The sequence below is a fragment of the Cherax quadricarinatus genome, chromosome 40, assembly GCF_038502225.1.
Source record: "Cherax quadricarinatus isolate ZL_2023a chromosome 40, ASM3850222v1, whole genome shotgun sequence".
Lineage (NCBI taxonomy): Eukaryota > Metazoa > Arthropoda > Malacostraca > Decapoda > Parastacidae > Cherax > Cherax quadricarinatus.
The window spans coordinates 6,027,084-6,049,136 of NC_091331.1; the positions used below are offsets into that span (position 1 = coordinate 6,027,084).

The following is a 22,053-nucleotide window of genomic DNA, read 5'->3' on the forward strand; positions in this document are numbered from 1 at the left end:
GCTGAGTCTCGACCCCTGCAACCACAATTAGGTGAGTACAATTAGGTGAGTACACACACACACACACACACACACACACACACACACACACACACACACACACACACACACACACACACACATACACTCACACACACATACACACACACATACACACACATACACACAAACACACACACACACACACACACACACACACACACACACACACACTCACACATACACACACATACACACAGGGGAGGTAGACTGCATTTTCTTGGACTGTAAGAAGGTGTTTGACAGTTTCACACAAGAGATTAATGCGGAAGCTGGAGGACCAAGCAGGGATAACAAGGAAGGCACTACAATGGATCAGGGAATACCTATCAGGAAGACAACAGCGAGTCATGGTACGTGGCGAGGTGTCAGAGTGGGCGCCGGTAACGAGCGGGGTGCCACAGGAATCAGTCCTAGGACCGGTGCTGTTTCTGGTATTTGTGAGCGGCATGACGGAAGGAATAGACTCCGAAGTGTCCCTGTTTGCAGATGATGTGAAGTTGATGAGAAGAATTCAGTCGGACGAAGACCAGGCAGAACTACAGACGGATCTGGACAGACTGCAGGCCTGGTCCAGAAACTGGCTCCTGGAGTACAACCCCACCAAGTGCAAAGTCATGCAGATTGGGGAAGGGCAAAGAAGACCACAAACGGAGCACAGTGTAGGGGGCCAGAGCCTACAAACGTCACTCAAGGAAAAGGATCTTGGTGTGAGTATAACACCAGGCACATCTCCTGAGGCGCACATCAACCAAATAACTGCCGCAGCATATGGGCGCCTAGCAAACCTAAGAATAGCATTCCGACATCTAAATAGGGAATCATTCAGGAACCTGTACACTGTATACGTTAGGCCCATATTGGAATATGCAGCGCCAGTTTGTAACCCTCACCTAGCCAAGCATGCAGGTTAACTAGAGAAAGTGCAAAGGTTTGCAACAAGACTAGTCCCGGAGCTAAGGGGTATGTCCTACGAGGAGAGGTTAAGTGAAATCGACCTGACGACACTGGAAGACAGGAGAATTATGGGGGATATGTTAACGACATATAAAATACTGAGAGGTATAGACAAGGTGGACAGAGACAGGATGTTCCAGAGATGGGACACAGCAACGAGGGGTCACAGTTGGAAGCTAAAGATTCAGATGAACCACAGGGATGTTAGGAAGTATTTCTTCAGTCACAGAGTTGTCAGGAAGTGGAATAGTCAGGGAAGTGATGTAGTGGAGGCAGGATCCATACATGGCTTTAAGAAGAGGTATGATAAAGCTCACGGAGCGGGAGAGAGTGACCGGGTAGCGGCCAGGTGAAGAGGCAGGGCCAGGAGCTGTGAATCGACCCCCGCAACCACAACTAGGTGAGCACAGAGAGGAAGTGGAACAGTCTGGAGAGTGATGTAGTGGGGTGGAGGCAGAATCCATACATAGCTTTAAAAAGAGGTATGATAAAGTTCACGATTCATAGCTCCTGCCCCCACCAGGAGCTATGAATCGACCCCTGCAACAACAATTAGGTGAGTACACACAACAAAAAAAGGTCACATATATTCTTTTACCCTAAATTTCCTGAAGAATTTACAGTCATTTTCTATTTAACGAATTGAAAAAGAAGGGTTCAGGTGATGTTGACCTCAGTGTGTATTGGTCAGGTCAATACAGTGCTGTGTATGTTACTGTAGTTGACACAGCCAGCCTTTGTTTGACTCTACACCCCTCAAGGGAAGTTCCTTGACGCTGGTGAGGGGCTCTTGATCTAGGGAATTGGATCTGTGCTCCGGTTCCCTAAATTGAGTCTGAATACCTTCCACCCCCCACATGCGTTGTATAATCCTACGGGTTTAGTGCTCCCCCATGATTATAATATGTAATAATTGACCTCTACAGAAAAATATAATTGCACTTGTGTCCTTTTGCTTAACATATTGTCGGTAATTCTACTAACATTAATACTCCCATGTACCCTAAAATGCTCTAGATATTTTCACACAAGTAGTATATCAATATCAATAATACCAGAACAGACTCAAAGGTGTATATAGTGAGAAGCAGAAACTCACAACAGATGGCATGGGAAAAGTTCTGCTTATTGGAGCTAACAGACGTTGTGCACAGCTTGAAGAAGAGGCATGACACAGCCAAGAGGAAAGAAACTGGTGAAACCGGTCGTAATGCAGGTAAGAGGCGGAGACTAGGAGCTGAGGCTCAACCCTAGCAACAACATCAAGGTGATGACAGCTGGACGAGTAAGATCTTAAATAATAATAATAATAATAATAATAATAATAATAATAATAATAATAATAATAATAATAATAATAATAATGAAATAGCCAGGATAAACAAAACCTTCCCTGGGGTGATAGGAAAGCGAGTGGGGGGGGGGGGGTTGTAGAGAGTTTGGTTAGAGAGGGTAGAGTGGGGTTAGGGTGGCCGGGGTGAGAGGCAGGTGGTTGAACAATGGACGAGTGGAACATTCAACAAGCCTGCAGAGGACTTATCGACAAATTGATCCTGTTGTGTCGTGTGCCTGCCTGCCTGCCTCTTGTTACTTGTCCTACAGACAACATGATGGCATCCTTGTACTTGCAAAGGAACTGCAGTAAATTCTCATTTAACGTCGTTTCGTTATAACGTTGGTGAGAAAAAAATCGATTTCCGGCCGGGACTCCAGTCTGTGTGGAGTTTGCACGTTCGTTTTGGAACTGCCTAGTGGTAGGTGGTGATATTTACAGTTTTCACTTTGCAAACGTTTATTCCTTGATTAAACTGTTGCAATGAGCGCTAAAGGTGCACTGTGAACCCCTGATGTTTGTATCAATTAGCCTATGGTAAAATTGGTTGCGTTACACGTCGTTTCGCTTAAAGTCGCAGTTTCCAATAACCTATCAACGACGTTAAATGAGGACTTACTGAACGAAATCACATCTGGTCAGGTACTGCACAGAAGAGGCAATGATATATAAACTTCAGTGATTACCTGACGAAGCCAAATACTTCAGTCAATACTTTCGTCACATCGGAACTTTTTTTTCGTCGACAAAATTCTATGCAAATAAAAAACAATTCATTAATGTTTCTACACAGTATGTGTCTATGTATATTCTGACGAATGTATTACTCTTGCTATGTATGCACTGACAGCAGCAATGTATATATATTTGTATATATACACTCAGAGGTGTATACCTTAGTGGGTATACACTTAGACTTTACTGTAATCCCTTTCCATTCACAAATTTTTCGACCTATAAGCACAGGGCATTGACCTCCCAAACTCAATACCATTTCCTTTTGAATTTCATGAGTTGCATTTTGTAAAAATACTGAAATTCGTCACCGGGTGTCACACACACATGGTGTCACGGTCACTCTGCGAACACGTACCACCGAAAAACGAATAAAAAATGCTCAAAAATAAAATACGAAATGTATGTGATAGTTTACAGTCGTTTTTTTTAATTGTCCATTGTTCTGGCTTGACCTTGTAAGGAGGAAAATTAAGTTTCTAATGCAAAAAAGAAAATATAGAAATAAATATATTCACGTGAATTAATTAATTAGATTTTGTATTTGTTTATATGATTTATTAATTTTATGCAGTTTTGTTTTCTAAATTTGAGCATGATAAATTTTCTACTAACTTCAGTTGAAGACAAATCATATAATACATTTCTTTTCCTGTTTTGCTAATTCTGTTATTATTATTATTATTATTATTATTATTATTATTATTATCATTCTTATTACAGTCATTATCATGTTCATAAACAAATCTATAAAGTGTCTGTAAAGGGACAGCAGGAGTCATGGGATGGCGGTGTGGCCATATTTGACGTCAATGTTGTCACACCTGTGTTTGTTGATGCCTCTGTTGGTGTGTATACCCATGGTGGGCCAGGAGCTAAGACTCGACCCCTGCAACCACAAATAGGTGAGTACAGTGTGGCACGCACACCACCAACCACACCCACTGATTAACATGATACAAATCACAATACCATTAGCTGGTACAATTCACAACTAACCCACAAAGACACAATACCATTGGCTTTAACAATTCACATCTAACCCAAGAATAAGAGACGAAGCTGGACGATGTTTCGCCTCGTCTTAGACCATTATCAAGGCACGAATGACTTCAAAATGGTAAAGACTGACAAAATCTTCGTCCAGATTCGTCTCTAATTCATGGGTTACCTGTGAATTGTTAACATAAATATGCATGTGAAACGTGATTTACAGGCCACTATAAGACACATTGTCTGGAGTTACATAATACGTATGTACGAGAATTAATGTGACCAGCTCAGATTATATCTCGTATCCTGCTGTTGCTGCTCCTCCTCCTCCTGCTACTAGTCTCTTCTCTCTGGCAAACACTGGAAATATTTACCTGTCTAACTCACGTCCTAGTAGACTCACGGGCAACGTGACACAAACTTATCTAGGCCTACAATTCCACAGCCTCCTGAAATACTGGATTCCTGGAACAAAATTCCGAAATGTTACCCATTATTGTTAATGTTACATTAATGGACGAGATCGTCATATCTGTATGGGTCATCCAGCGCCCAGGGAAATAATGGGCAATCAGGTTCCATGAAAGTAAAGCATAGATTTGTTTTTCGAAAATATTTGTTTTTAGCGTAATTCGGTGTGTTTAAACGACTCTGGCTATATAAACACGTCATATATTAAATAAAAACATAAAGCCAGGACAATAGTGCCTAATTGTCATTAACAAGACTAAGAGACTGCTGGGATGTATGTTAGTACAGTACAAGCAACAGGAGTTCAAAAGTTACTTTTTCTATAGCTCTATAAACTATCTTCAAGACCTCGTCTCCAGCCTACAAAACTTTTGCTGATAAATTGGAGAACACACAGAGAAGAGAAACAAAACTAATCTGCTATATAAGAAATCTTTCATACGAAGATGGACTGAGACCTTTGAATCTACAGTAGAACTGAGATCCCTGAATCCATACTCTCTTAAAAGATGTAGAAAGAGAAAGACATGATTGAATCATACAAATGGAAGACAGGTTTAAATAAAGGAGATATAAATATAAAGGTGAGGATATCTCAACATGAACTCGAGACAATGGATTAACGTAGGATAAATTAGTTTAGAAAGGATATAGGACGGTACCAGTTTAGAAATAAAGTTGTGGATGAGTGGAACAGTTTGCCAGGTAGAGTGATCCAAGCACCTTGTGTAGCTTCAGCAATAAGTTTGAGAAATATATGAGTCAGAAGGATTAGATCTGAGACGCCCTGCGTGTGTTTTCTAAGTTCTAGCACACATGAAATTAAATTTTTCATGAGATGGAAATTCTATCCAGATGGATTCTGTTTTTATGTAGTAGTTTAGGTTTGTTCTGATATATTACGCCACCCCACCTACTGTCTTGTTCTGTCTGTCAATGTACAACAATTTAAAGCTTTGAATGTGGCATTCAGCTGACATGTCCCAACTTTTGAAATTAAAGAATGTCTCAGTTATTGTAATTTTACGAAGATAAGTAAAAGATATTTTCACATGATACAATGTTTGTACAGAGATGGGTGACATTTAGTTATGAATGCAGAAAGTTCATGGTCGTGCAGGGCACATCCACATGCACAATGCAGATTAATTTAGGTTAAAATGAAAGTTGTTGGAACGGTTACAATAAATCAGTTGTTCCTAGGTCGGATTATATTAGGTTCAGTTGAGCTTCGATTATAATGTTAAACTGAAAACCTAATTCAGGCGTAATGTGAGTCAAGTGAGTGTATGTTGCAGCCATGACCACCACCTCCCTATTACATCGACCAACACTGCCATGTTGATCAATGTGCTACTAATGACTCATCCTTCCCTCCATCCTTTCCCCTCCCCCATACACACACACACACACACACACACACACACACACACACGCGCCGGTCCAGGAGCTGTGACTCTACCCCTGCAACCATAACTAGGTGAGTACACACACACACACACACACACACACACACACACAGCCGCCATTGGACTTACAATCTCTAAGTCCCGGGTTCGATTTCTTTAACCTAAAAATATGTACTTGAGCGCTAGGCTACTGTCGTGGGTTTGATCCAGGTAATTACGAATGTATTAGGACTTAGGTTTTTCTGATATGTTATAATATGTGAAATAAAATAATCCAGCTCTGTGCAAGAAACTCCAGCACACCAACACACACACGTCAGGAAGACAGCAGCGAGTCATGGTACGTGGCGAGGTGTCAGAGTGGGCACCTGTGACCAGCGGGGTCCCACAGGGGTCAGTCCTAGGACCAGTGCTGTTTCTGGTATTTGTGAACGATATGACGGAAGGAATAGACTCCGAAGTGTCCCTGCTTGCAGATGACGTGAAGTTCATGAGAAGAATTCATTCGATCGAAGACCAGGCAGAACTACAAAGGGATCTGGACAGGCTGCAGACCTGGTCCAGAAATTGGCTCCTGGAGCTCAACCCCACCAAGTGCAAAGTCGTGAAGATTGGGGAAGGGCAAAGAAGACCGCAGACGGAGTACAGTCTAGGGGGCCAGAGACTACAAACCTCACTCAAGGAAAAAGATCTTGGTGTGAGTATAACACCAGGCACATCTCCTGAAGCGCACATCAACCAAATAACTGCTGCAGCATATGGGCGCCTAGCAAACCTCAGAACAGCATTCCGACATCTTAATAAGGAATCATTCAGGACCCTGTACACCGTGTACGTTAGGCCCATATTGGAGTATGCAGCACCAGTTTGGAACCCACACCTAGCCAAGCACGTAAAGAAACAAGACTAGTCCCAGAGCTAAGAGGTATGTCCTACGAGGAGAGGTTAAGGGAAATCAACCTGACGACACTGGAGGACAAGAGAGATAGGGGGGGACATGATAACGACGTACAAAATACTGAGAGGAATTGACAAGGTGGACAAAGACAGGATGTTCCAGAGATTGGACACAGCAACAAGGGGACACAGTTGGAAGTTGAAGACACAGATGAATCACAGGGATGTTAGGAAGTATTTCTTCAGCCACAGAGTAGTCAGTAAGTGGAATAGTTTGGGAAGCGATGTAGTGGAGGCAGGATCCATACATAGCTTTAAGCAGAGGTATAATAAAGCTCACGGTTCAGGGAGAGTGACCTAGCAGTGACCAGTGAAGAGGCGGGGGCCAGGAGCTTGGAATCGACCCCTGCAACCTGATCTAGGTGAGTACAACTAGGTGAGTACGTGTATATATATATATATATATATATATATATATATATATATATATATATATATATATATATATATATATATATATATATATATATATATTCATTGTCACCCCAGACATGATCTCTTAGTCTCCTCAGTAGCAGAAATGAGGAAGAGGGAAATATGACAGTAAATAAAATAATATTCACGTGGCTCCAAATTGCCGTCTTAAAGTCGCTGGGACGACAGTTATAAACTCATCCATATTTAGCACTATACTGAGAACAATTATAAACTCAGCCATATTTAGCACTATACTGAGAACAATTATAAAGGGGATGTAAATAGCGTGCTGAAAATTTCCAGCCAAGACAGGACTCGCAGCAATGGTTTCAAGTTGGAAAAATTCAGATTCAGGAAGGATATAGGAAAGCACTGGTTTGGTAATAGAATTGTGGATGAGTGGAACAAACTCCCGAGTACAGTTATTCAGGCTAAAACGTTGTGTAGTTTTAAAAATAGGTTAGATAAATACATGAGTGGGTGTGGGTGGGTGTGAGTTGGACCTGACTAGCTTGTGCTGCTGGGTCTGGTGCCGTGCTCCATCCTTGAGTGGCGGCGACCAGACTGGGTGGGTCATTAGGATTATCCGGGGGGGGGGAACATGGACCTGCTCTGCATGGGTCAGTAGGCCTGTTGCAATGTTCCTTTTTTCTTATGTTCTTATGCTCTTATTTAGCACTATACTGAGAACAATTATAAACTCAGCCATATTTAGCACTATACTGAGAACAATTGTAAGATAAACTCAGCCAGGTATATACCGAAAGTTGTCTCTGTCATATATACCGCGAAGTTTTTTTTATCTCTATATGTTCACCACAAGCTATACATATTCTTGCCAAATAAGGCAAGCGAAAATTTGTGTATGCAATAATTTCACAAAAATCATTCTGAGCCTGAAGAAAAAATATATTTCATTGTGTTTATTTATTATTAAATTGTAAACTTATCTAAAATATATTTAGCTGGATTAGGCTAAATTAAATTGGAGCTTGTAATAATAAGGTTAGGTAAGTTATTAAGGTTCTTTTCGTACAAAATTATTAATTTTTACATTAACACGAGAAAAAATCTTTAAACATATAAGAAATTTTTTTAGAAAGGATTTATTATTTATTATAATCAAAGGGGGAACGCTAACCCCGCATTATTATACAGCGCCTGTGGGAGGGGGGGAAGTGGAAGGTATTCAGGCTTAATTCAGGGAACTGGAGCACAAATCCAATTCCCTAGAACAAGAGCCCGTCACCAGCAACAAGGAACCTTCCTTGAGGAGAGAAAGGAGTTAATTTTTATCAAGTTCTTGCTAATTGACCAATTTTATTTATTCGGCACGACATATGCATGGCGAGGGGTACATATTTATCTGGGCTATGGTTGTATGGCAAAAGTACTGGGTACCTTGATGCAGTGTGTGCAGGTTCGAATCCTGCTATAGATTAATCATTACACATACATAGAGGTTTGTATATTTGAATTTATATACACAGTTTACTCTGACCACTGTTTAAGTGATTCAGGCATACTTGATGTTAAGTGTACATGGAAACTACAGCCTTAATGACCCTCGTGTAGTTGATAGGGGAGTATGGTCTGGTAGCGTGTTTGACTCGCTATTAGCAGACGGCGGATCGATCCTCCACCTGTCCATGCGCTGGATAATCCACACGGGTTTAATGCAGGTACGTAAAATAATTTTGAACCTAAGAAACTTACAATCACTTAGAAGTGTATATCTCAGTATATACTGAGAGGTAAGAAAAGGATACGTACACTAATAAGTGTATATAGATCTCAGCTTATATACACTTAGCTCACCTTAATATTTTAAGAATGAAAAAGAACAAGTGAGTCAAAGCAAAGATTTTTTGAGCAAAATTTAAAGACATTTAAAAATGGCATTAACTACAATGTTAAGTGGTAAGGAGGAGGGGATAAGAATTTAATTATTCGAGGGGTGAGCCAAGAGCAAATTGTTCAAGCACTGAGCAATTAGGGGCGGGGGGAGGGAAGAGGGGAGGGTGGGGGTGAAGGGAGGATGGGAGGGAAGGGCTAGGAGAGGCACAGGGAAGAGTGTGAGGGGAAGGTCAGGGAGGAGTCAACGAGGAACCTGTTAGGGTAAACACAGGGTAGAGGGGAGGGAAGCAACAGAATGGCCGCTGCCGGCCAAGTGAACCAAGTGCTGCCAAGTGTAGCTCACTTTGACTTTACTTTCTCTTATACGGAGAAACTTGCGTAGCTACAAAAAACAAATATGCCAGACATGACCAACGATGGCGCTGATAACTTGATACAACCAGTGAGATTTATTTCCAGTATGAGCCCTAAAAGAGGTCCTTTTCCAAGGGGGTTTTTCTTCAGGGACCCCAGCGGAAGCAAGTCCCTTTATTGGGTTATCCTAGGTAATTTACACATGTTAATGTGCAAGACAATTGTAAAAAACCAAACTTGTATAATGTAATAGAATAAACTCACATTTACTAGCAAACCACGGTACGGGTGGGGATTCAACCCATGGCGAGCGAGTCGTAAATTATTATAATCAAGGGGAAGCGCTAAACCCGGAGGATTATACAGCGCCTCATTGCGTGGAGCACAGATCCAATTCCCTAAATCAAGAGCCCCTCACCAACATCAAGGAACCTTCCTTGAGGGGAGAGAGTCGTAAAACCACGTCATTGCGTAAGCCACTCGGCCATCAAACTGTGATTTGCTGACAATCGTGTTACTACGATTTCGTGAGTTACTAGCACCTAAGTTCCTATTTTTTTGGCAGGTAATTATTTTAATATTCATGGTGAAGTGTTAAACCAGTAGAGCTCATACTGCGGTTTGGGACCAGGAGGTAATTAGATTTGATCTAAGGAAGGAGAGAACAGCTATAATTCCTGGGCTCGTGAGGCTTTCAACATACAGGCGCACTCCCTGAATCTAAAAGTATTAGATTAACATAGCAAGAGCAATGAAGCTTGCCTAGACGTCTCACTATAGACAGAAGCAGGACAGATGTAGACGGGGCAACAGGGACTGACGCTTGTCGTCTCATGGATTTTTATTAGGGATTGTATTGTATGGGTTCCCATGAACCCATGTGTTAAATGGGGACTGAAGCCCCAAAATTCACTCACCTTCCTCTAAATAAAAACAGTAATAATAATGTTGTTCAAAGTAAGTTTCTTAGCCCTCGTTTCAACCAGATAGCCACCCCTAAGCCTCCCAGTATAGAATTTTGTTACCACCTCTGATTGCATGGGTTGTATTCCATCATGGACTCCCAGGATTGCATGGGCTGTATTCCATTATTGACTCCCAGGATTGCATGGGTTGTATTCCATTATGGGCCCCCAGGACTGCATGGGTTGTATTCCATTATGGGCTCCCAGGATTGCATGGGTTGTATTCCATTATGGACTCCCAGGATTGCATGGGTTGTACACCGTTTTGGGCTCCCAGGATTGCATTGTTTGCATTCCATTAATCCATAATCCTTAATTATGGAATATATTACTATAAAAATGGTTCTACATGACCATAATTTTTAAAGGGGTGGACCGGTAAGCCAGCGGAAGGCCTCGGTCAGATGACCAAAAGCTCCAAAGGCGGGTCATCATCTGACTAAGACTCGCGTCAGGAAACACTTGTCCTGTTTCCTAATAAACATTTGTCTCGTTTCCTGACGAACCTTACCTAACCTAACCTTAATTATGGGCTCCGAGGATTGCATGGGTTGTATTCCATTATGGGCTCCCAGAATTGCATGGGTTGTATTCCATTATGGGCTTCCAGAATTGCATGGGGATCGGACAGTCTGACAAGTGGGATACGTGGAGGTTAAGTGTGAATGAGTGAGAAGTTAAACCATTATGTTTTTGGGAGTAAATGCTAATACCCTGAGTCTCGGGCTCACAAGGCTGAGCACTTGACGAATCCCAAGAACAGATTGTACTCACTCCAGTTTGGCAATGTGAAACTGGCCAATGTACCGCTTCAGAAAAATATACGAGGGAGCAATAGTGTGTTTCCCTGTCTGGTATTGATGGAATCCATTGTAGGTTGTACGTCCTACCATCTGAGCAAGTCCATACTGAAAGCCGTTATCAAGTGCAGCAGTACCAGACTAGGGCTAGATGCTAGTCTCATATCATTACAATAAAGATAAAAATTAAGATATACAATACACAAAGGAGAGGATTTAAATACAAGTCTACATGCAGTACTGAAAATCAACTTCCAGGCTGAGGGACTGATTACCTCTTCTTGCACTGTCTTGTGTATAGTTTTGCAAGGCTGAGTGACTTATTACTTCATCTTCTATCTCTGCATATCTCTACTAAATTGATAAAGGCACGGGTTGCTGAAGTCTTCCAATAAAAATATCCATGTGTTGCACGTGTGTAACTCCTCATACTTGGCTGAGAACCTCTGCAAGGCTTCCCTGTGCACAAATTCTGCATAACATCCGCATCAGAATAAGCAGAAGAGTGGACCGATCTTACCTTAGTTATGTGTTGGGTTGTTCAAGTCCTACGCTTCATTAATTAATTTGTAGGAGAGTGCTAATTTTGTAGGGGCCATATAGCGCCTTGTGAATGCTAAATGAGAGGCAGATTCGATCCAAGGGAGGATGACTACTTCCTTGCACTAAGAGCCCTTTCCTGCCATCAAGATACCTCCCTAGAAGGGCTTTTTTACATATTACCTGCCGGTCACCCAGATATATAATAACCCAGAGATCCAGCTATAGTTCTTCATAAATTATTACTATTATCATCATAGGGAAGCATTAAATCCACAGGGTCATGTTTGTACAGTTCTATGTTTACTGCTATATCAACTGCTGCTCCACAGTCCAAAAGAGTTAACTCTCAGGTCAAGGCAAAATTTTCTTTTAACTCGCCCTGGGATGACCTCCAGGGGAATTATAAATTATTTTTAAATGAAAGTGCTAATTTTAGTTTCAGGAGTTCCATAAAGTGAGCGAAGGTGCAAAAACCAGCCACCAAGTGAAAGACAGAACTCCCAGGGTAAGAAGCCAACATAGCAGGTGCAATAAGGTCAGCAACCATGTGGCTGCAGTTGGATGGTCATTACAAAGATGAGAGAAGAGAAACTTTAAGTTGTTGTAATATGCAACCATCAGGATCCATATCCTATGATATGTAATTATTATGCCTGGATAACCCTAAATCCCTAGTGGTGAGGGGTGGAGGGGTAGGAAGGTGGGGTAAGAAAGGCAGCCTCATCTAAGGGTGTACCTCCCTTAACCACCTAGGACGGGATAATAGCTTTATAGACAGAACAGTACGCACTAGACACCAGTTGAATATCAAGAGATGATGTAAGGTTCTTCCCATTTTTCGTAGTGTGAAAATGGGACTCTGTAAAGCGCTTACTGGATGACTCTACTTTTACATGGGTCACGTTGTACAGAAAAAAAAAAGTGAATACATATTGACTAGAGAAGGAAGGCAAGGGGCAGGTCGAATTAACTGATAGAGGGGGAAGGGTTATTTTGTTAATAGGAAGATTTCTCGTGAGGCGGGTCTAATCATGTAATAGACCACACAGTGGAGCCTCTGGGCACTCGACCGAGGTCTTCCCGTCTCACAATATAACAAATATCACACGAGATAATATGTACTACTAATAAGAACAATAAAGAAAGAAGGAAATGAAAAACAAGAAGAGTGCAAGATATAGTTGTCAAATATTTGGCCATACAAAGATATTTTGCAACATTATTATCAAGAAGTAGATCAAATAGCATTTGCAGAATGGAAGATAATCAAGTTTGATCCAATAAAAGGGAGAGTAGCTCTAGTTCCTTGGCTCAAGATTTCCCTAAGAGAGATTTCTTATAGAAGTAGCATCTAAATACAGCTAAAAAGGGGCATTAGAATAATTCACTTTAAAGACTGTCATTACAAGTGTTGCAAAGAAAGAATTAACATGAAAAAACAATCACTAAACATATGCTTGTTATTATAATTTATTAATATTTATGAATAAGCACTAAGCCCTTTAGGGTCATACAGTGCCGGGGAGTGGAAGATAATCCTGTCTGATACAAGCAAGGGAGGGTAGTTTCAAGTTACTTCTTGAGGAACCCTTTCACATAAACGGACCCCTTTGAAAGGAAGAAAATTGTAAAAAAAAACACACAAGAGCAAAAACAAGTTTATTGGTGTGCTTCAGCAAACTGTCCAACCATCAGTAAAAAAGAACACAAAGCCACTAATTAGTGGTCCGGCTCCACTATACTGTCTGTAAGAGTCACACTTTCTCACCACCTCCACGACCTTCATATTAAAACATTCTTGCTCAGTAGGAGTGGAGGAAGAAGGCTACCTGGAGGTTGTTCCAGGGGTCAACACCTGTGGCCCGGTCCTCACCCAAACCTCCCAGTGGATCAGGACTTCATCAATCAGACTGTTACTGCTAGCCACATGCAATCCAACACATGAGGGGGAAGACAAAAACATACAAACACACACATGCATGCACGCCATCTCATTCTTACACACATACATAATTATATCCTAACTTATTGCAGTAACTAATAGTCCCTCCATTACTGGCAAGGCTGAAATCACAGGAAGGACTACACTTGACAATGGGAAAGAAGCAACACAGTCTCTCCAGCACAAGACGTCCCCAGATAGCCTTTCCAGTACCTAGATAGACTGAAATCACAGAGAGAACGTTTTCACTTGAATACATGTATGTGAAACCTAGAGGAAAAGAAAATGATAAATCAAAAGAGAAATAAAAAATGAGGGGAAAGAAGACAGGAGATAATACTTAGACATGATAACGGTTGGTATGAGGAGCAACTTGATTTTTTTTTTTTACATTTCCATAGTTTTCTAGTGGAAAAGGGATGATAATGCAGAATAGGTAAAAAGGACAACTAAAACTAAAGACTTCAAAGACTGAAAGAAGAAATGAAAATGCTTGAAGGAGACTACGAAGAAAATGTGGGAGGGTAAAAGGAGCAGTAATAATGAAGAAAAGACAGTAGAGGAATCAAAAGACAAAGAAACCCATTACTCTTAGGAGACCAGTAGACACAGTGTGATGGAGAGCAAGGTAACTAGTGACTACAGACAAGCCAATCTGGAGACAGACAATGGAAGATAAAAACGAGGTCACTGATGATCAGTGGAATTAAAGACGTTGATGGTAGGTCAATAAGAGGATGACAGAAGGTGGAGGAAGACGACCATGAGATTATATTGATTTTAGTGTCTACAGGAGGAGAGGAAGACTTAGGGCAGATGGAAAATTTTCAGATAAGGAAGTGCTCACAGTACTCACCTGTATGTGCTTGCAGGCACTGCGTCACAGCTCCTGGCCCCGCCTCTTCTCTGGCCGCTACAAGGTCACTCTTCCCGCTCCAAAAGCTTTATCATACCACTTCTTAAAGCTATGCATGGATCCTGCCTCCACTACATCACTTCCCAGACTATTCAACTTCCCAACAACTTTGTAACTGAAGAAATACTTCCTAACATCCCTGTGATTCATCTGAATCTTCAACTTCGTGTGTGTGTGTGTGTGTGTGTGTGTGTGTGTGTGTGTGTGTGTGTGTGTGTGTGTGTGTGTGTGTGTGTGCGTGCGTGCGCGTGTGTGTGCGCGTGTGTGCGTGTGTGCGCGTGTGTGCGCCCGTGTGTGCGCGCGTGTGTGTGCGCGCGTGTGTGCATGTACTCACCTAATTGTGGTTGCAGGGGTCGAGACTCAGCTCCTGGCCCCGCCTCTTCACTGATCGCTACTAGGTACTCTCCCTCTCTGCTTCCTGAGCTCTGTCATACCTCTTCTTAAAACTATGTATGGTTCTTGCCTCTGCTACTTCACTTGCTAGGCTATTCCACTTCCTGACGACTCTATGACTAAAGAAATACTTCCTAACGTCCCTGTCACTCGTCTGAGTCTTCAGCTTCCAGTTGTGACCTTGTTTCTGTGTCCCCTCTCTGGAACATCCTATCTATGTCCACCTTGTCTATTCCCGGCAGTGTCTTGTATGTCGTTATCATGTCTCCCCTGACCCTTCTGTCCTCCAGTGTCGTCAGTCCGATTTCCCTCAACCTTTCCTCGTACAACATTCCCTTGAGCTCTGGGACTAGCCTTGTTGCAAACCTTTGTACTTTCTCTAACTTCTTGACGTGCTTGACCAGGTGTGGGTTCCAGACTGGTGCTGCATACTCCAGTATGGGCCTAACATACACAGTGTACAGTGTCTTGAACGATTCCTTATTAAGGTATCGGAACGCTATTCTCAGGTTTGCCAGGCGCCCGTATGCTGCAGCAGTTATTTGGTTGATGTGTGCCTCCGGTCACGTGCTCGGTGTTATGGTCGCCCCAAGGTCTTTCTCCTTGAGTGAGGTCTGTAGTCTTTGTCCACCTAGCCTATACTCTGTCTGCGGTCTTCTTTGCCCCTCCCCAATCTTCATGACTTTGCATTTGGCAGGGTTGAATTCGAGAAGCCAGTTTCTGGACCACATGTCCAGCCTGTCCAGGTCTCTTTGCAGTCCTGCCTCATCCTCATCCGATTTAATTCTTCTCATCAACTTCACATCTGCGAATAGGGACACTTCAGAGTCTATTCCTTCCATCATGTCGTTCACATATATCAAAAATAGCACTGGTCCTAGAACTGACCCCTGTGGGACCCCTCTCGTAACAGGCGCCCACTGTGATACCTCTTCACGTACCATGACTCGTTGTTGCCTCCCTGTCAGGTATTCCTTGATCCATTGCAGTGCCCTCCCTGTTATATGTGCCTGATCCTCCAGCTTCTGCACTAATCTCTTGTGGGGAACTGTGTCAAAGGCCTTCCTGCAGTCTAGGAAAGCGCAATCAACCCACCCCTCTCTCTCGTGTCTTACTTCTGTTACCTTGTCATAAAACTCCAGAAGGTTTGTGACACAGGATTTGCCTTCCATGAACCCATGCTGGTTTTCATTTATAATCTTGTTCCGTTCCAGGTGTTCCACCACTCTCCTCCTGATAATCTTCTCCATGACTTTGCACACAATACATGTAAGAGACACAGGTCTGTAGTTCAGTGCCTCATTTCTGTTTCCTTTCTTAAATATGGAGACTACATTTGCTGTTTTCCATTTCTCAGGTAGTTGCCCAGTTTCAAGGGATGTGTTGAAGATTGTGGTTAGAGGCACGCACAGCATCTCTGCTCCTTCTCTAAGGACCCATGGGGAGATGTTGTCCGGTCCCATCGCCTTTGAGGTATCAAGGTCACTTAGTAGCTTCTGCACCTCCTCCTTGGTTGTTCATACGTCATCCAACACTTGTTGGTATATTCCCTCTTGATGTTCCCTTCTGTGCTGTCTTCCCAGAGCCCTTCCTGTCTCTACTGTAAAAATTTCCTTAAATCTCCTGTTTAGCTCCTCACATGCCTCCTGATCATTTCTTGTGAGTTCTCCACCTTCTGTCCTCAGTCTGATCACCTGGTCTTTGACTGTTGTCTTCCTCCTGATGTGGCTATACAAGTTTCGGGTCAGTCTTGATTTTCAACGCAATGTTATTTTCATACTGTCACTGGGCCTCCCTCCTTACCTGTGCATACTCGTTCCTGGCTCTGTGACTGATCTCCCTATTTTCATGTGTTCTCTGCCTTCTGTACTTTTTCCATTCTCTATTGCACTTTGTTTTTGCCTCCTTACACCGTCGGGTAAACCAGGGGCTCGTTCTGGTCTTCCCATTGTTTCTGTTGCCCTTGGGAATAAACCTTTCCACTGCCTCCTTGCATTTTGTTGTTACATATTCCATCATTTCATTTACTGGCTTTCCTGCCAGTTCTCTGTCCCACGGAACCTCCTGCAGGAAATTCCTCAACCCTATGTAGTCCCCTCTTTTATAGTCTGGCTTTTCCCATTAACTCCTGTTACTCTCTCCACTTGTAACTCTACTATGTATTCAAAGCACAGAACCACGTGGTCACTAGCTCCTAGGGGACTCTCATATGTGATGTCCTCAATGTCTGAACTGCCCAGGGTGAACACAAGGTCCAGTCTTGCTGGTTTGTCCTCCCCTCTCACTCTGGTAGTGTCCTTAACATGTTGGTGCATGAGGTTTTAGAGTACCACATCCATCATCTTGGCTCTCCATGTTTTGGGACCCCCGTGTGTCTCCAGGTTTTCCCAGTCAATCTCCCTGTGGTTGAAATTGCCCATAACCAGCAACTTTGCTCTGCTCGAGTGAGCTCTTCTTGCCACCTAAGCAAATGTGTCCACCATTGCTCAGTTGCTCTCTTCATATTCCTCTCTTGGCCTCCTGCAGTTTTGTGGTGGATTATACATCACTGCATTGACTACCTTGTGTGTGTGTGTGTGTGTGTGTGTGTGTGTGTACTCACCTAGTTGAGGTTGCAGGGGTCGATTCCAAGCTCCTGGCCCCGCCTCTTCACTGATCGCTACTAGGTCACTCTCCCTGAACCGTGAGCTTTATCATACCTCTGCTTAAAGCTATGCATGGATCCTGCCTCCACTACATCGCTTCCAAAACTATTCCACTTACTGACTACTCTGTGGCTGAAGAAATACTTCCTAACATCCCTGTGATTCATCTGTGTCTTCAACTTCCAATTGTGTCCCCTTGTTACTGTGTCCAATCTCTGGAACATCCTGTCTTTGTCCACCTTGTCAATTCCTCTCAGTATTTTGTATGTCGTTATCATGTCCTCCCTATCTCTCCTGTCCTCCAGTGTCGTCAGGTTGATTTCCCTTAACCCCTCCTCGTGTGTGTGTGTGTGTGTGTGTACTTACCTAATTGTGGTTGCAGGGGTTGAGACTCAGCTCCTGGCCCCGCCTCTTCACTGATCGCTACTAGGTCCTCTCTCTCTCTGCTTCCAGAGCTTTGTCATACCTCGTCTTAAAGCTGTGTGGTTCCTGCCTCCACTACATCACTTGTTAGGTTATTCCACTTCCTGACGACTCTATGACTGAAGAAATACTTCCTAACATCCCTCTGACTCGTTGGAGTCTTCAGCTTCCAATTGTGACCCCTTGTTTCTGTGTCCCCTCTCTGGAACAACCTGTCTCTGTCTACCTTATTTATTCCACACAGTATTTTGTATGTCGTTACGATGTCTCTCCTGACCTGCCTGTCCTCCAATGTCGTCAGTCTGATTTCCCTCAACCTTTCGTCATAGGACATACCCATGAGCTCCGGAACTAGCCTTGTGTGTGTGTGTGTGTGTGTGTGTGTGTGTGTGTGTGTGTGTGTGTGTACTCATCTAGTTAAGGTTGCAGGGGTCGAGTTCAAGCTCCTGGCCCTGCCTCTTCACTGGTCGCTACTAGGTCACTCTCCCTGTGTGTGTGTGTGTGTGTGTGTGTGTGTGTGTGTGTGTGTGTGTGTGTGTGTGTGTGTGTGAGTGAGTGAGTGAGTGAGTGAGTGAGTGTGTGTGTGTGTGTGTGTGTGTGTGTGTGTGTGTGTGTGTGTGTGTGTGTGTGTGTGAGTGAGTGAGTGAGTGAGTGAGTGAGTGAGTGAGTGAGTGAGTGAGTGAGTGAGTGAGTGTGTGAGTGTGTGTGTGTGGGGGGGGGGGCTGAGGGGAGGCAGGCAAAAGAATGCTTCATTATTAGCGAGTGAATTTTCCAGGAAGGGAAAGACGCGTGTTGCGTGCTGTTAACCTGTCACTCTGAGTCTCCCAAGAAACTACATTCTCAGAAAAAAAAAAAATGGTCAAAGAGTTATTTCAACCTACTTAGTTCTGCAACATCAACATGACAGACACTCTTGAATGTTTCACGTGAAATGGAAAGTTTAGTTGGTCTTGCATAACTGCAGCATAGGCCCATGGATAATGTTAACAAAAGAATGCTAAAATATTTTGTAGGATCCTGAGACTATTGTCATTCACCTTTCAAATGAGAACCTGTAGAAGCAGATGCCTTATGCAGTTTTAAGAGTGGGTATGATAGGGCTTAAGAGACCAGGATAAGTTTGACCATTTGAGGGTAACTGAGGCAGAGCCAGGAGCTGAGATTCAACCCCACAGTAGTAGCCACAAGTAGGCAAGTACAGTTACCTGAGTAAGTACGTATGAACACAAATTATCACCAGAATATCAAATAAGTACAGTATGCTATACTGACAAACTTTAAAATGAAGTATAGACACAGTATATGGGATAAGAAATTCTAAAAATGTTCTTCACAACTTAATAAGACATATGATCTGCATTGTATTCAAGAAGACACATATCTGTCCTCTTGCAAAATGTGGTTTGGGCAACAGGTTGGGATTTCATGATCCTATGTCAAAAGACAAAACCATGTTCAAAAACTGATTGACACTGCCTGAGTGAGAATGCTGAATTACTCCCAAGTACAGTATAGTATTCCTAACATAATATGGATTTGTGTACCATTCCAAAGCAGGACTGTGCAAGCCTTTAGGCAAACTTGGCAACTGTTTAGAGCAGCAACATTTGGGAAGTGGCAAAATGGTATTATTTGTGGATTGGCACTAATATCAATGATCTTGTTTAAACTACACTTTGTGAGAATGGCATGGCATTCTTTGCCAAACTACATCTAGAATTGATGTCTAACCACCCTAGCAGGCTAGCCATGGTACAGCTGAGTAGGCCTACCACTGGCCCTGAAAGAGTAAATTAGATATCATGAGAAATAAAAAGTTCACCTAGTGTGTCCAATACCCTTGCACTGTACTGCTCCAGGACTTTTAAAGTGGATGACCAGACTCAACAACTTTCACTATCCTACTGTTCTCTTAAGAAACCATTACCCCAGTCAGTTAACTGCCATGTCTCGCTATACATCTTCTCCCATTTGCCTGAGAAGTCCTCCTCCTGGGCATATTACCATTATAATATATTGAAACTTCAAATGTAAGTCATGGATACAACTTTTGCATTGAAGCTAGATACAGGCAGAAGAGTGTTTGATGACAAATGCAATCTAAACACTAACTGTCAGTTGGCCACAACACGTTCCTTATCTTCTGCGGCCGAGCTTGTTACAAGTTGCCATGTTACAGAGCTGCAACACACTTAACAGGTTCCAACTCTGCTGGAATTTGGACACCCAGCTATGTACTACGGACCGATCGCTGAACACTGTTTACAACTCTGTGACCCACAATACCCTCTCCTATTAGTGCTCTATGCCTCACTGCCTCAAGTGATGATCATCAAGCATATTTCCAATGATGTCTATTCTTTAAACAGGAATGCAGAATTTGCTGACTCGAGGTGAAGGAATTTCAAACTCTGAAACATGAGCACATTTCCAACAAGACATTCCATTTTGTCCTGTGTTTTTCTAGCTATACTACTGTGGTAGAGGCAGAGGTTTCTCAGCTCTCACTGTCAAAAACCTACAGTGGTGGAAAACTTTCTTTCTCCAAATCTGTAACACTTGTAATGACTGTTAAGCCTCTGAAGGAATCATCCTACTCATCTTTTTGATACAGTACTGCCATTTCATGTCTCTTTTACTGTAATCCTTTATTGTAAATAATTACTGTACAAATTTAGCCCATGATGTTGCAAAGATTGAAACAAATGATATTATAGCCATGGCTTCTATTGCTTATAGCAACCAAATATTAATCTAAGAGACACCTTAGACCAAGTGTATGTTACAATATCAGCTGCCATATCTTACACCTGGTAGATATTGTGATTTATACCGTGCCTTAGACTAAAAGATGTTGCGACTTCTAGTGCTACTATTCACTTACTTCCTACTATATCCTCCTACAAATTCTTTACAAAATTCTTCATATTTTTCTATTCTAGCCTAGTTACAATCATCTTGATGGTGCCTCACATATTCCATAGTGAGTTCCTGCAGGTTTATGAAATAAACTGTAATTATCTAATACTGACATAGTTTTTTACTTTCTGTAACAATAATGTAAGTTTAAAAATTGCATTGTATTTCATGAAATATTAAACCCATGTGTCATTCAGTTTTCAAAGTATAATCCCCACTTCATAAGTCTTTAAAAGATCAAGACTACTACTTCTTGTATCTTTCCTTAAAATTAGTTTTTGATATCACAATAAAATGAACTAATTTCACAATTCAAATTTTCTTGAAAATAAGTGTCACATTAACTTATGTAAGAAATTCCTAATTCAAATTACTATATACAGTTAGAAAATAATTAAAGTAAAAAGGAAGTGGCCATTTAAAATACCAAAAAGTCTTACACAAAACCTAACGAACAAAAATAACAAAAACATTGAACAACCACACGAAACTTACAGTACTAGAACCTTACCAGTCAACAGTGCACTTAGAACTTGTGATCTAGTCTAGCATTCAACATATTAAACTTTGCATATAAACAAAGAGACACTCTTAAATCATTAAATAACTCTTACCTTAGACACGTGAATCTAATAGTGAGCTCCACTGTGCGAATTCTGTCGAGACATTCGTCAACTCCGCAGTTCTAATCCTTGTCTGTTTGGATAGGAGGAGAGTGCATGATGTGTGGTTGTGCTGACAGCTGGTCACACACTGACACCATCCCTGCATGTTGCCCTCCACCCTGATCAATAGGGTTCTCATGGCTTCAGTTCAAGTGGTCATAGAAAATGGTTGAGAATGTATGTTTGGCTCTGAGAGAAAATGGTGATTTAACCAGTGAAGGATGGCTTCTTGTAAGCTCATACACTATACAAATGTATTCATATTATATTTCAAGAAAATATGCTTTTAACACTATAATGATTTCAAAATTATGTGGATT

The 22,053-nt window shown here is 42.1% G+C and overlaps 1 protein-coding gene across 3 annotated transcripts in view; it reads right to left on the reverse strand.

Annotated features, from left to right (window-relative positions):
- LOC128687375 (uncharacterized) overlaps nt 1-21,991 on the reverse strand; it is an 82,586-nt gene extending 60,595 nt beyond the window's left edge. For 2 of the 3 annotated variants that reach the window (XM_070092660.1, XM_053774818.2), the window contains exon 1: nt 21,683-21,991. The gene's annotated coding sequence lies outside the window, so the exon portion shown is untranslated. Of the gene's footprint in view, nt 1-14,628; nt 14,909-21,682 lie in introns of those variants that run through there. The other variant, XM_070092659.1, reaches the window with a different exon arrangement.
- Between the last annotated feature and the right edge of the window lie 62 nt (nt 21,992-22,053).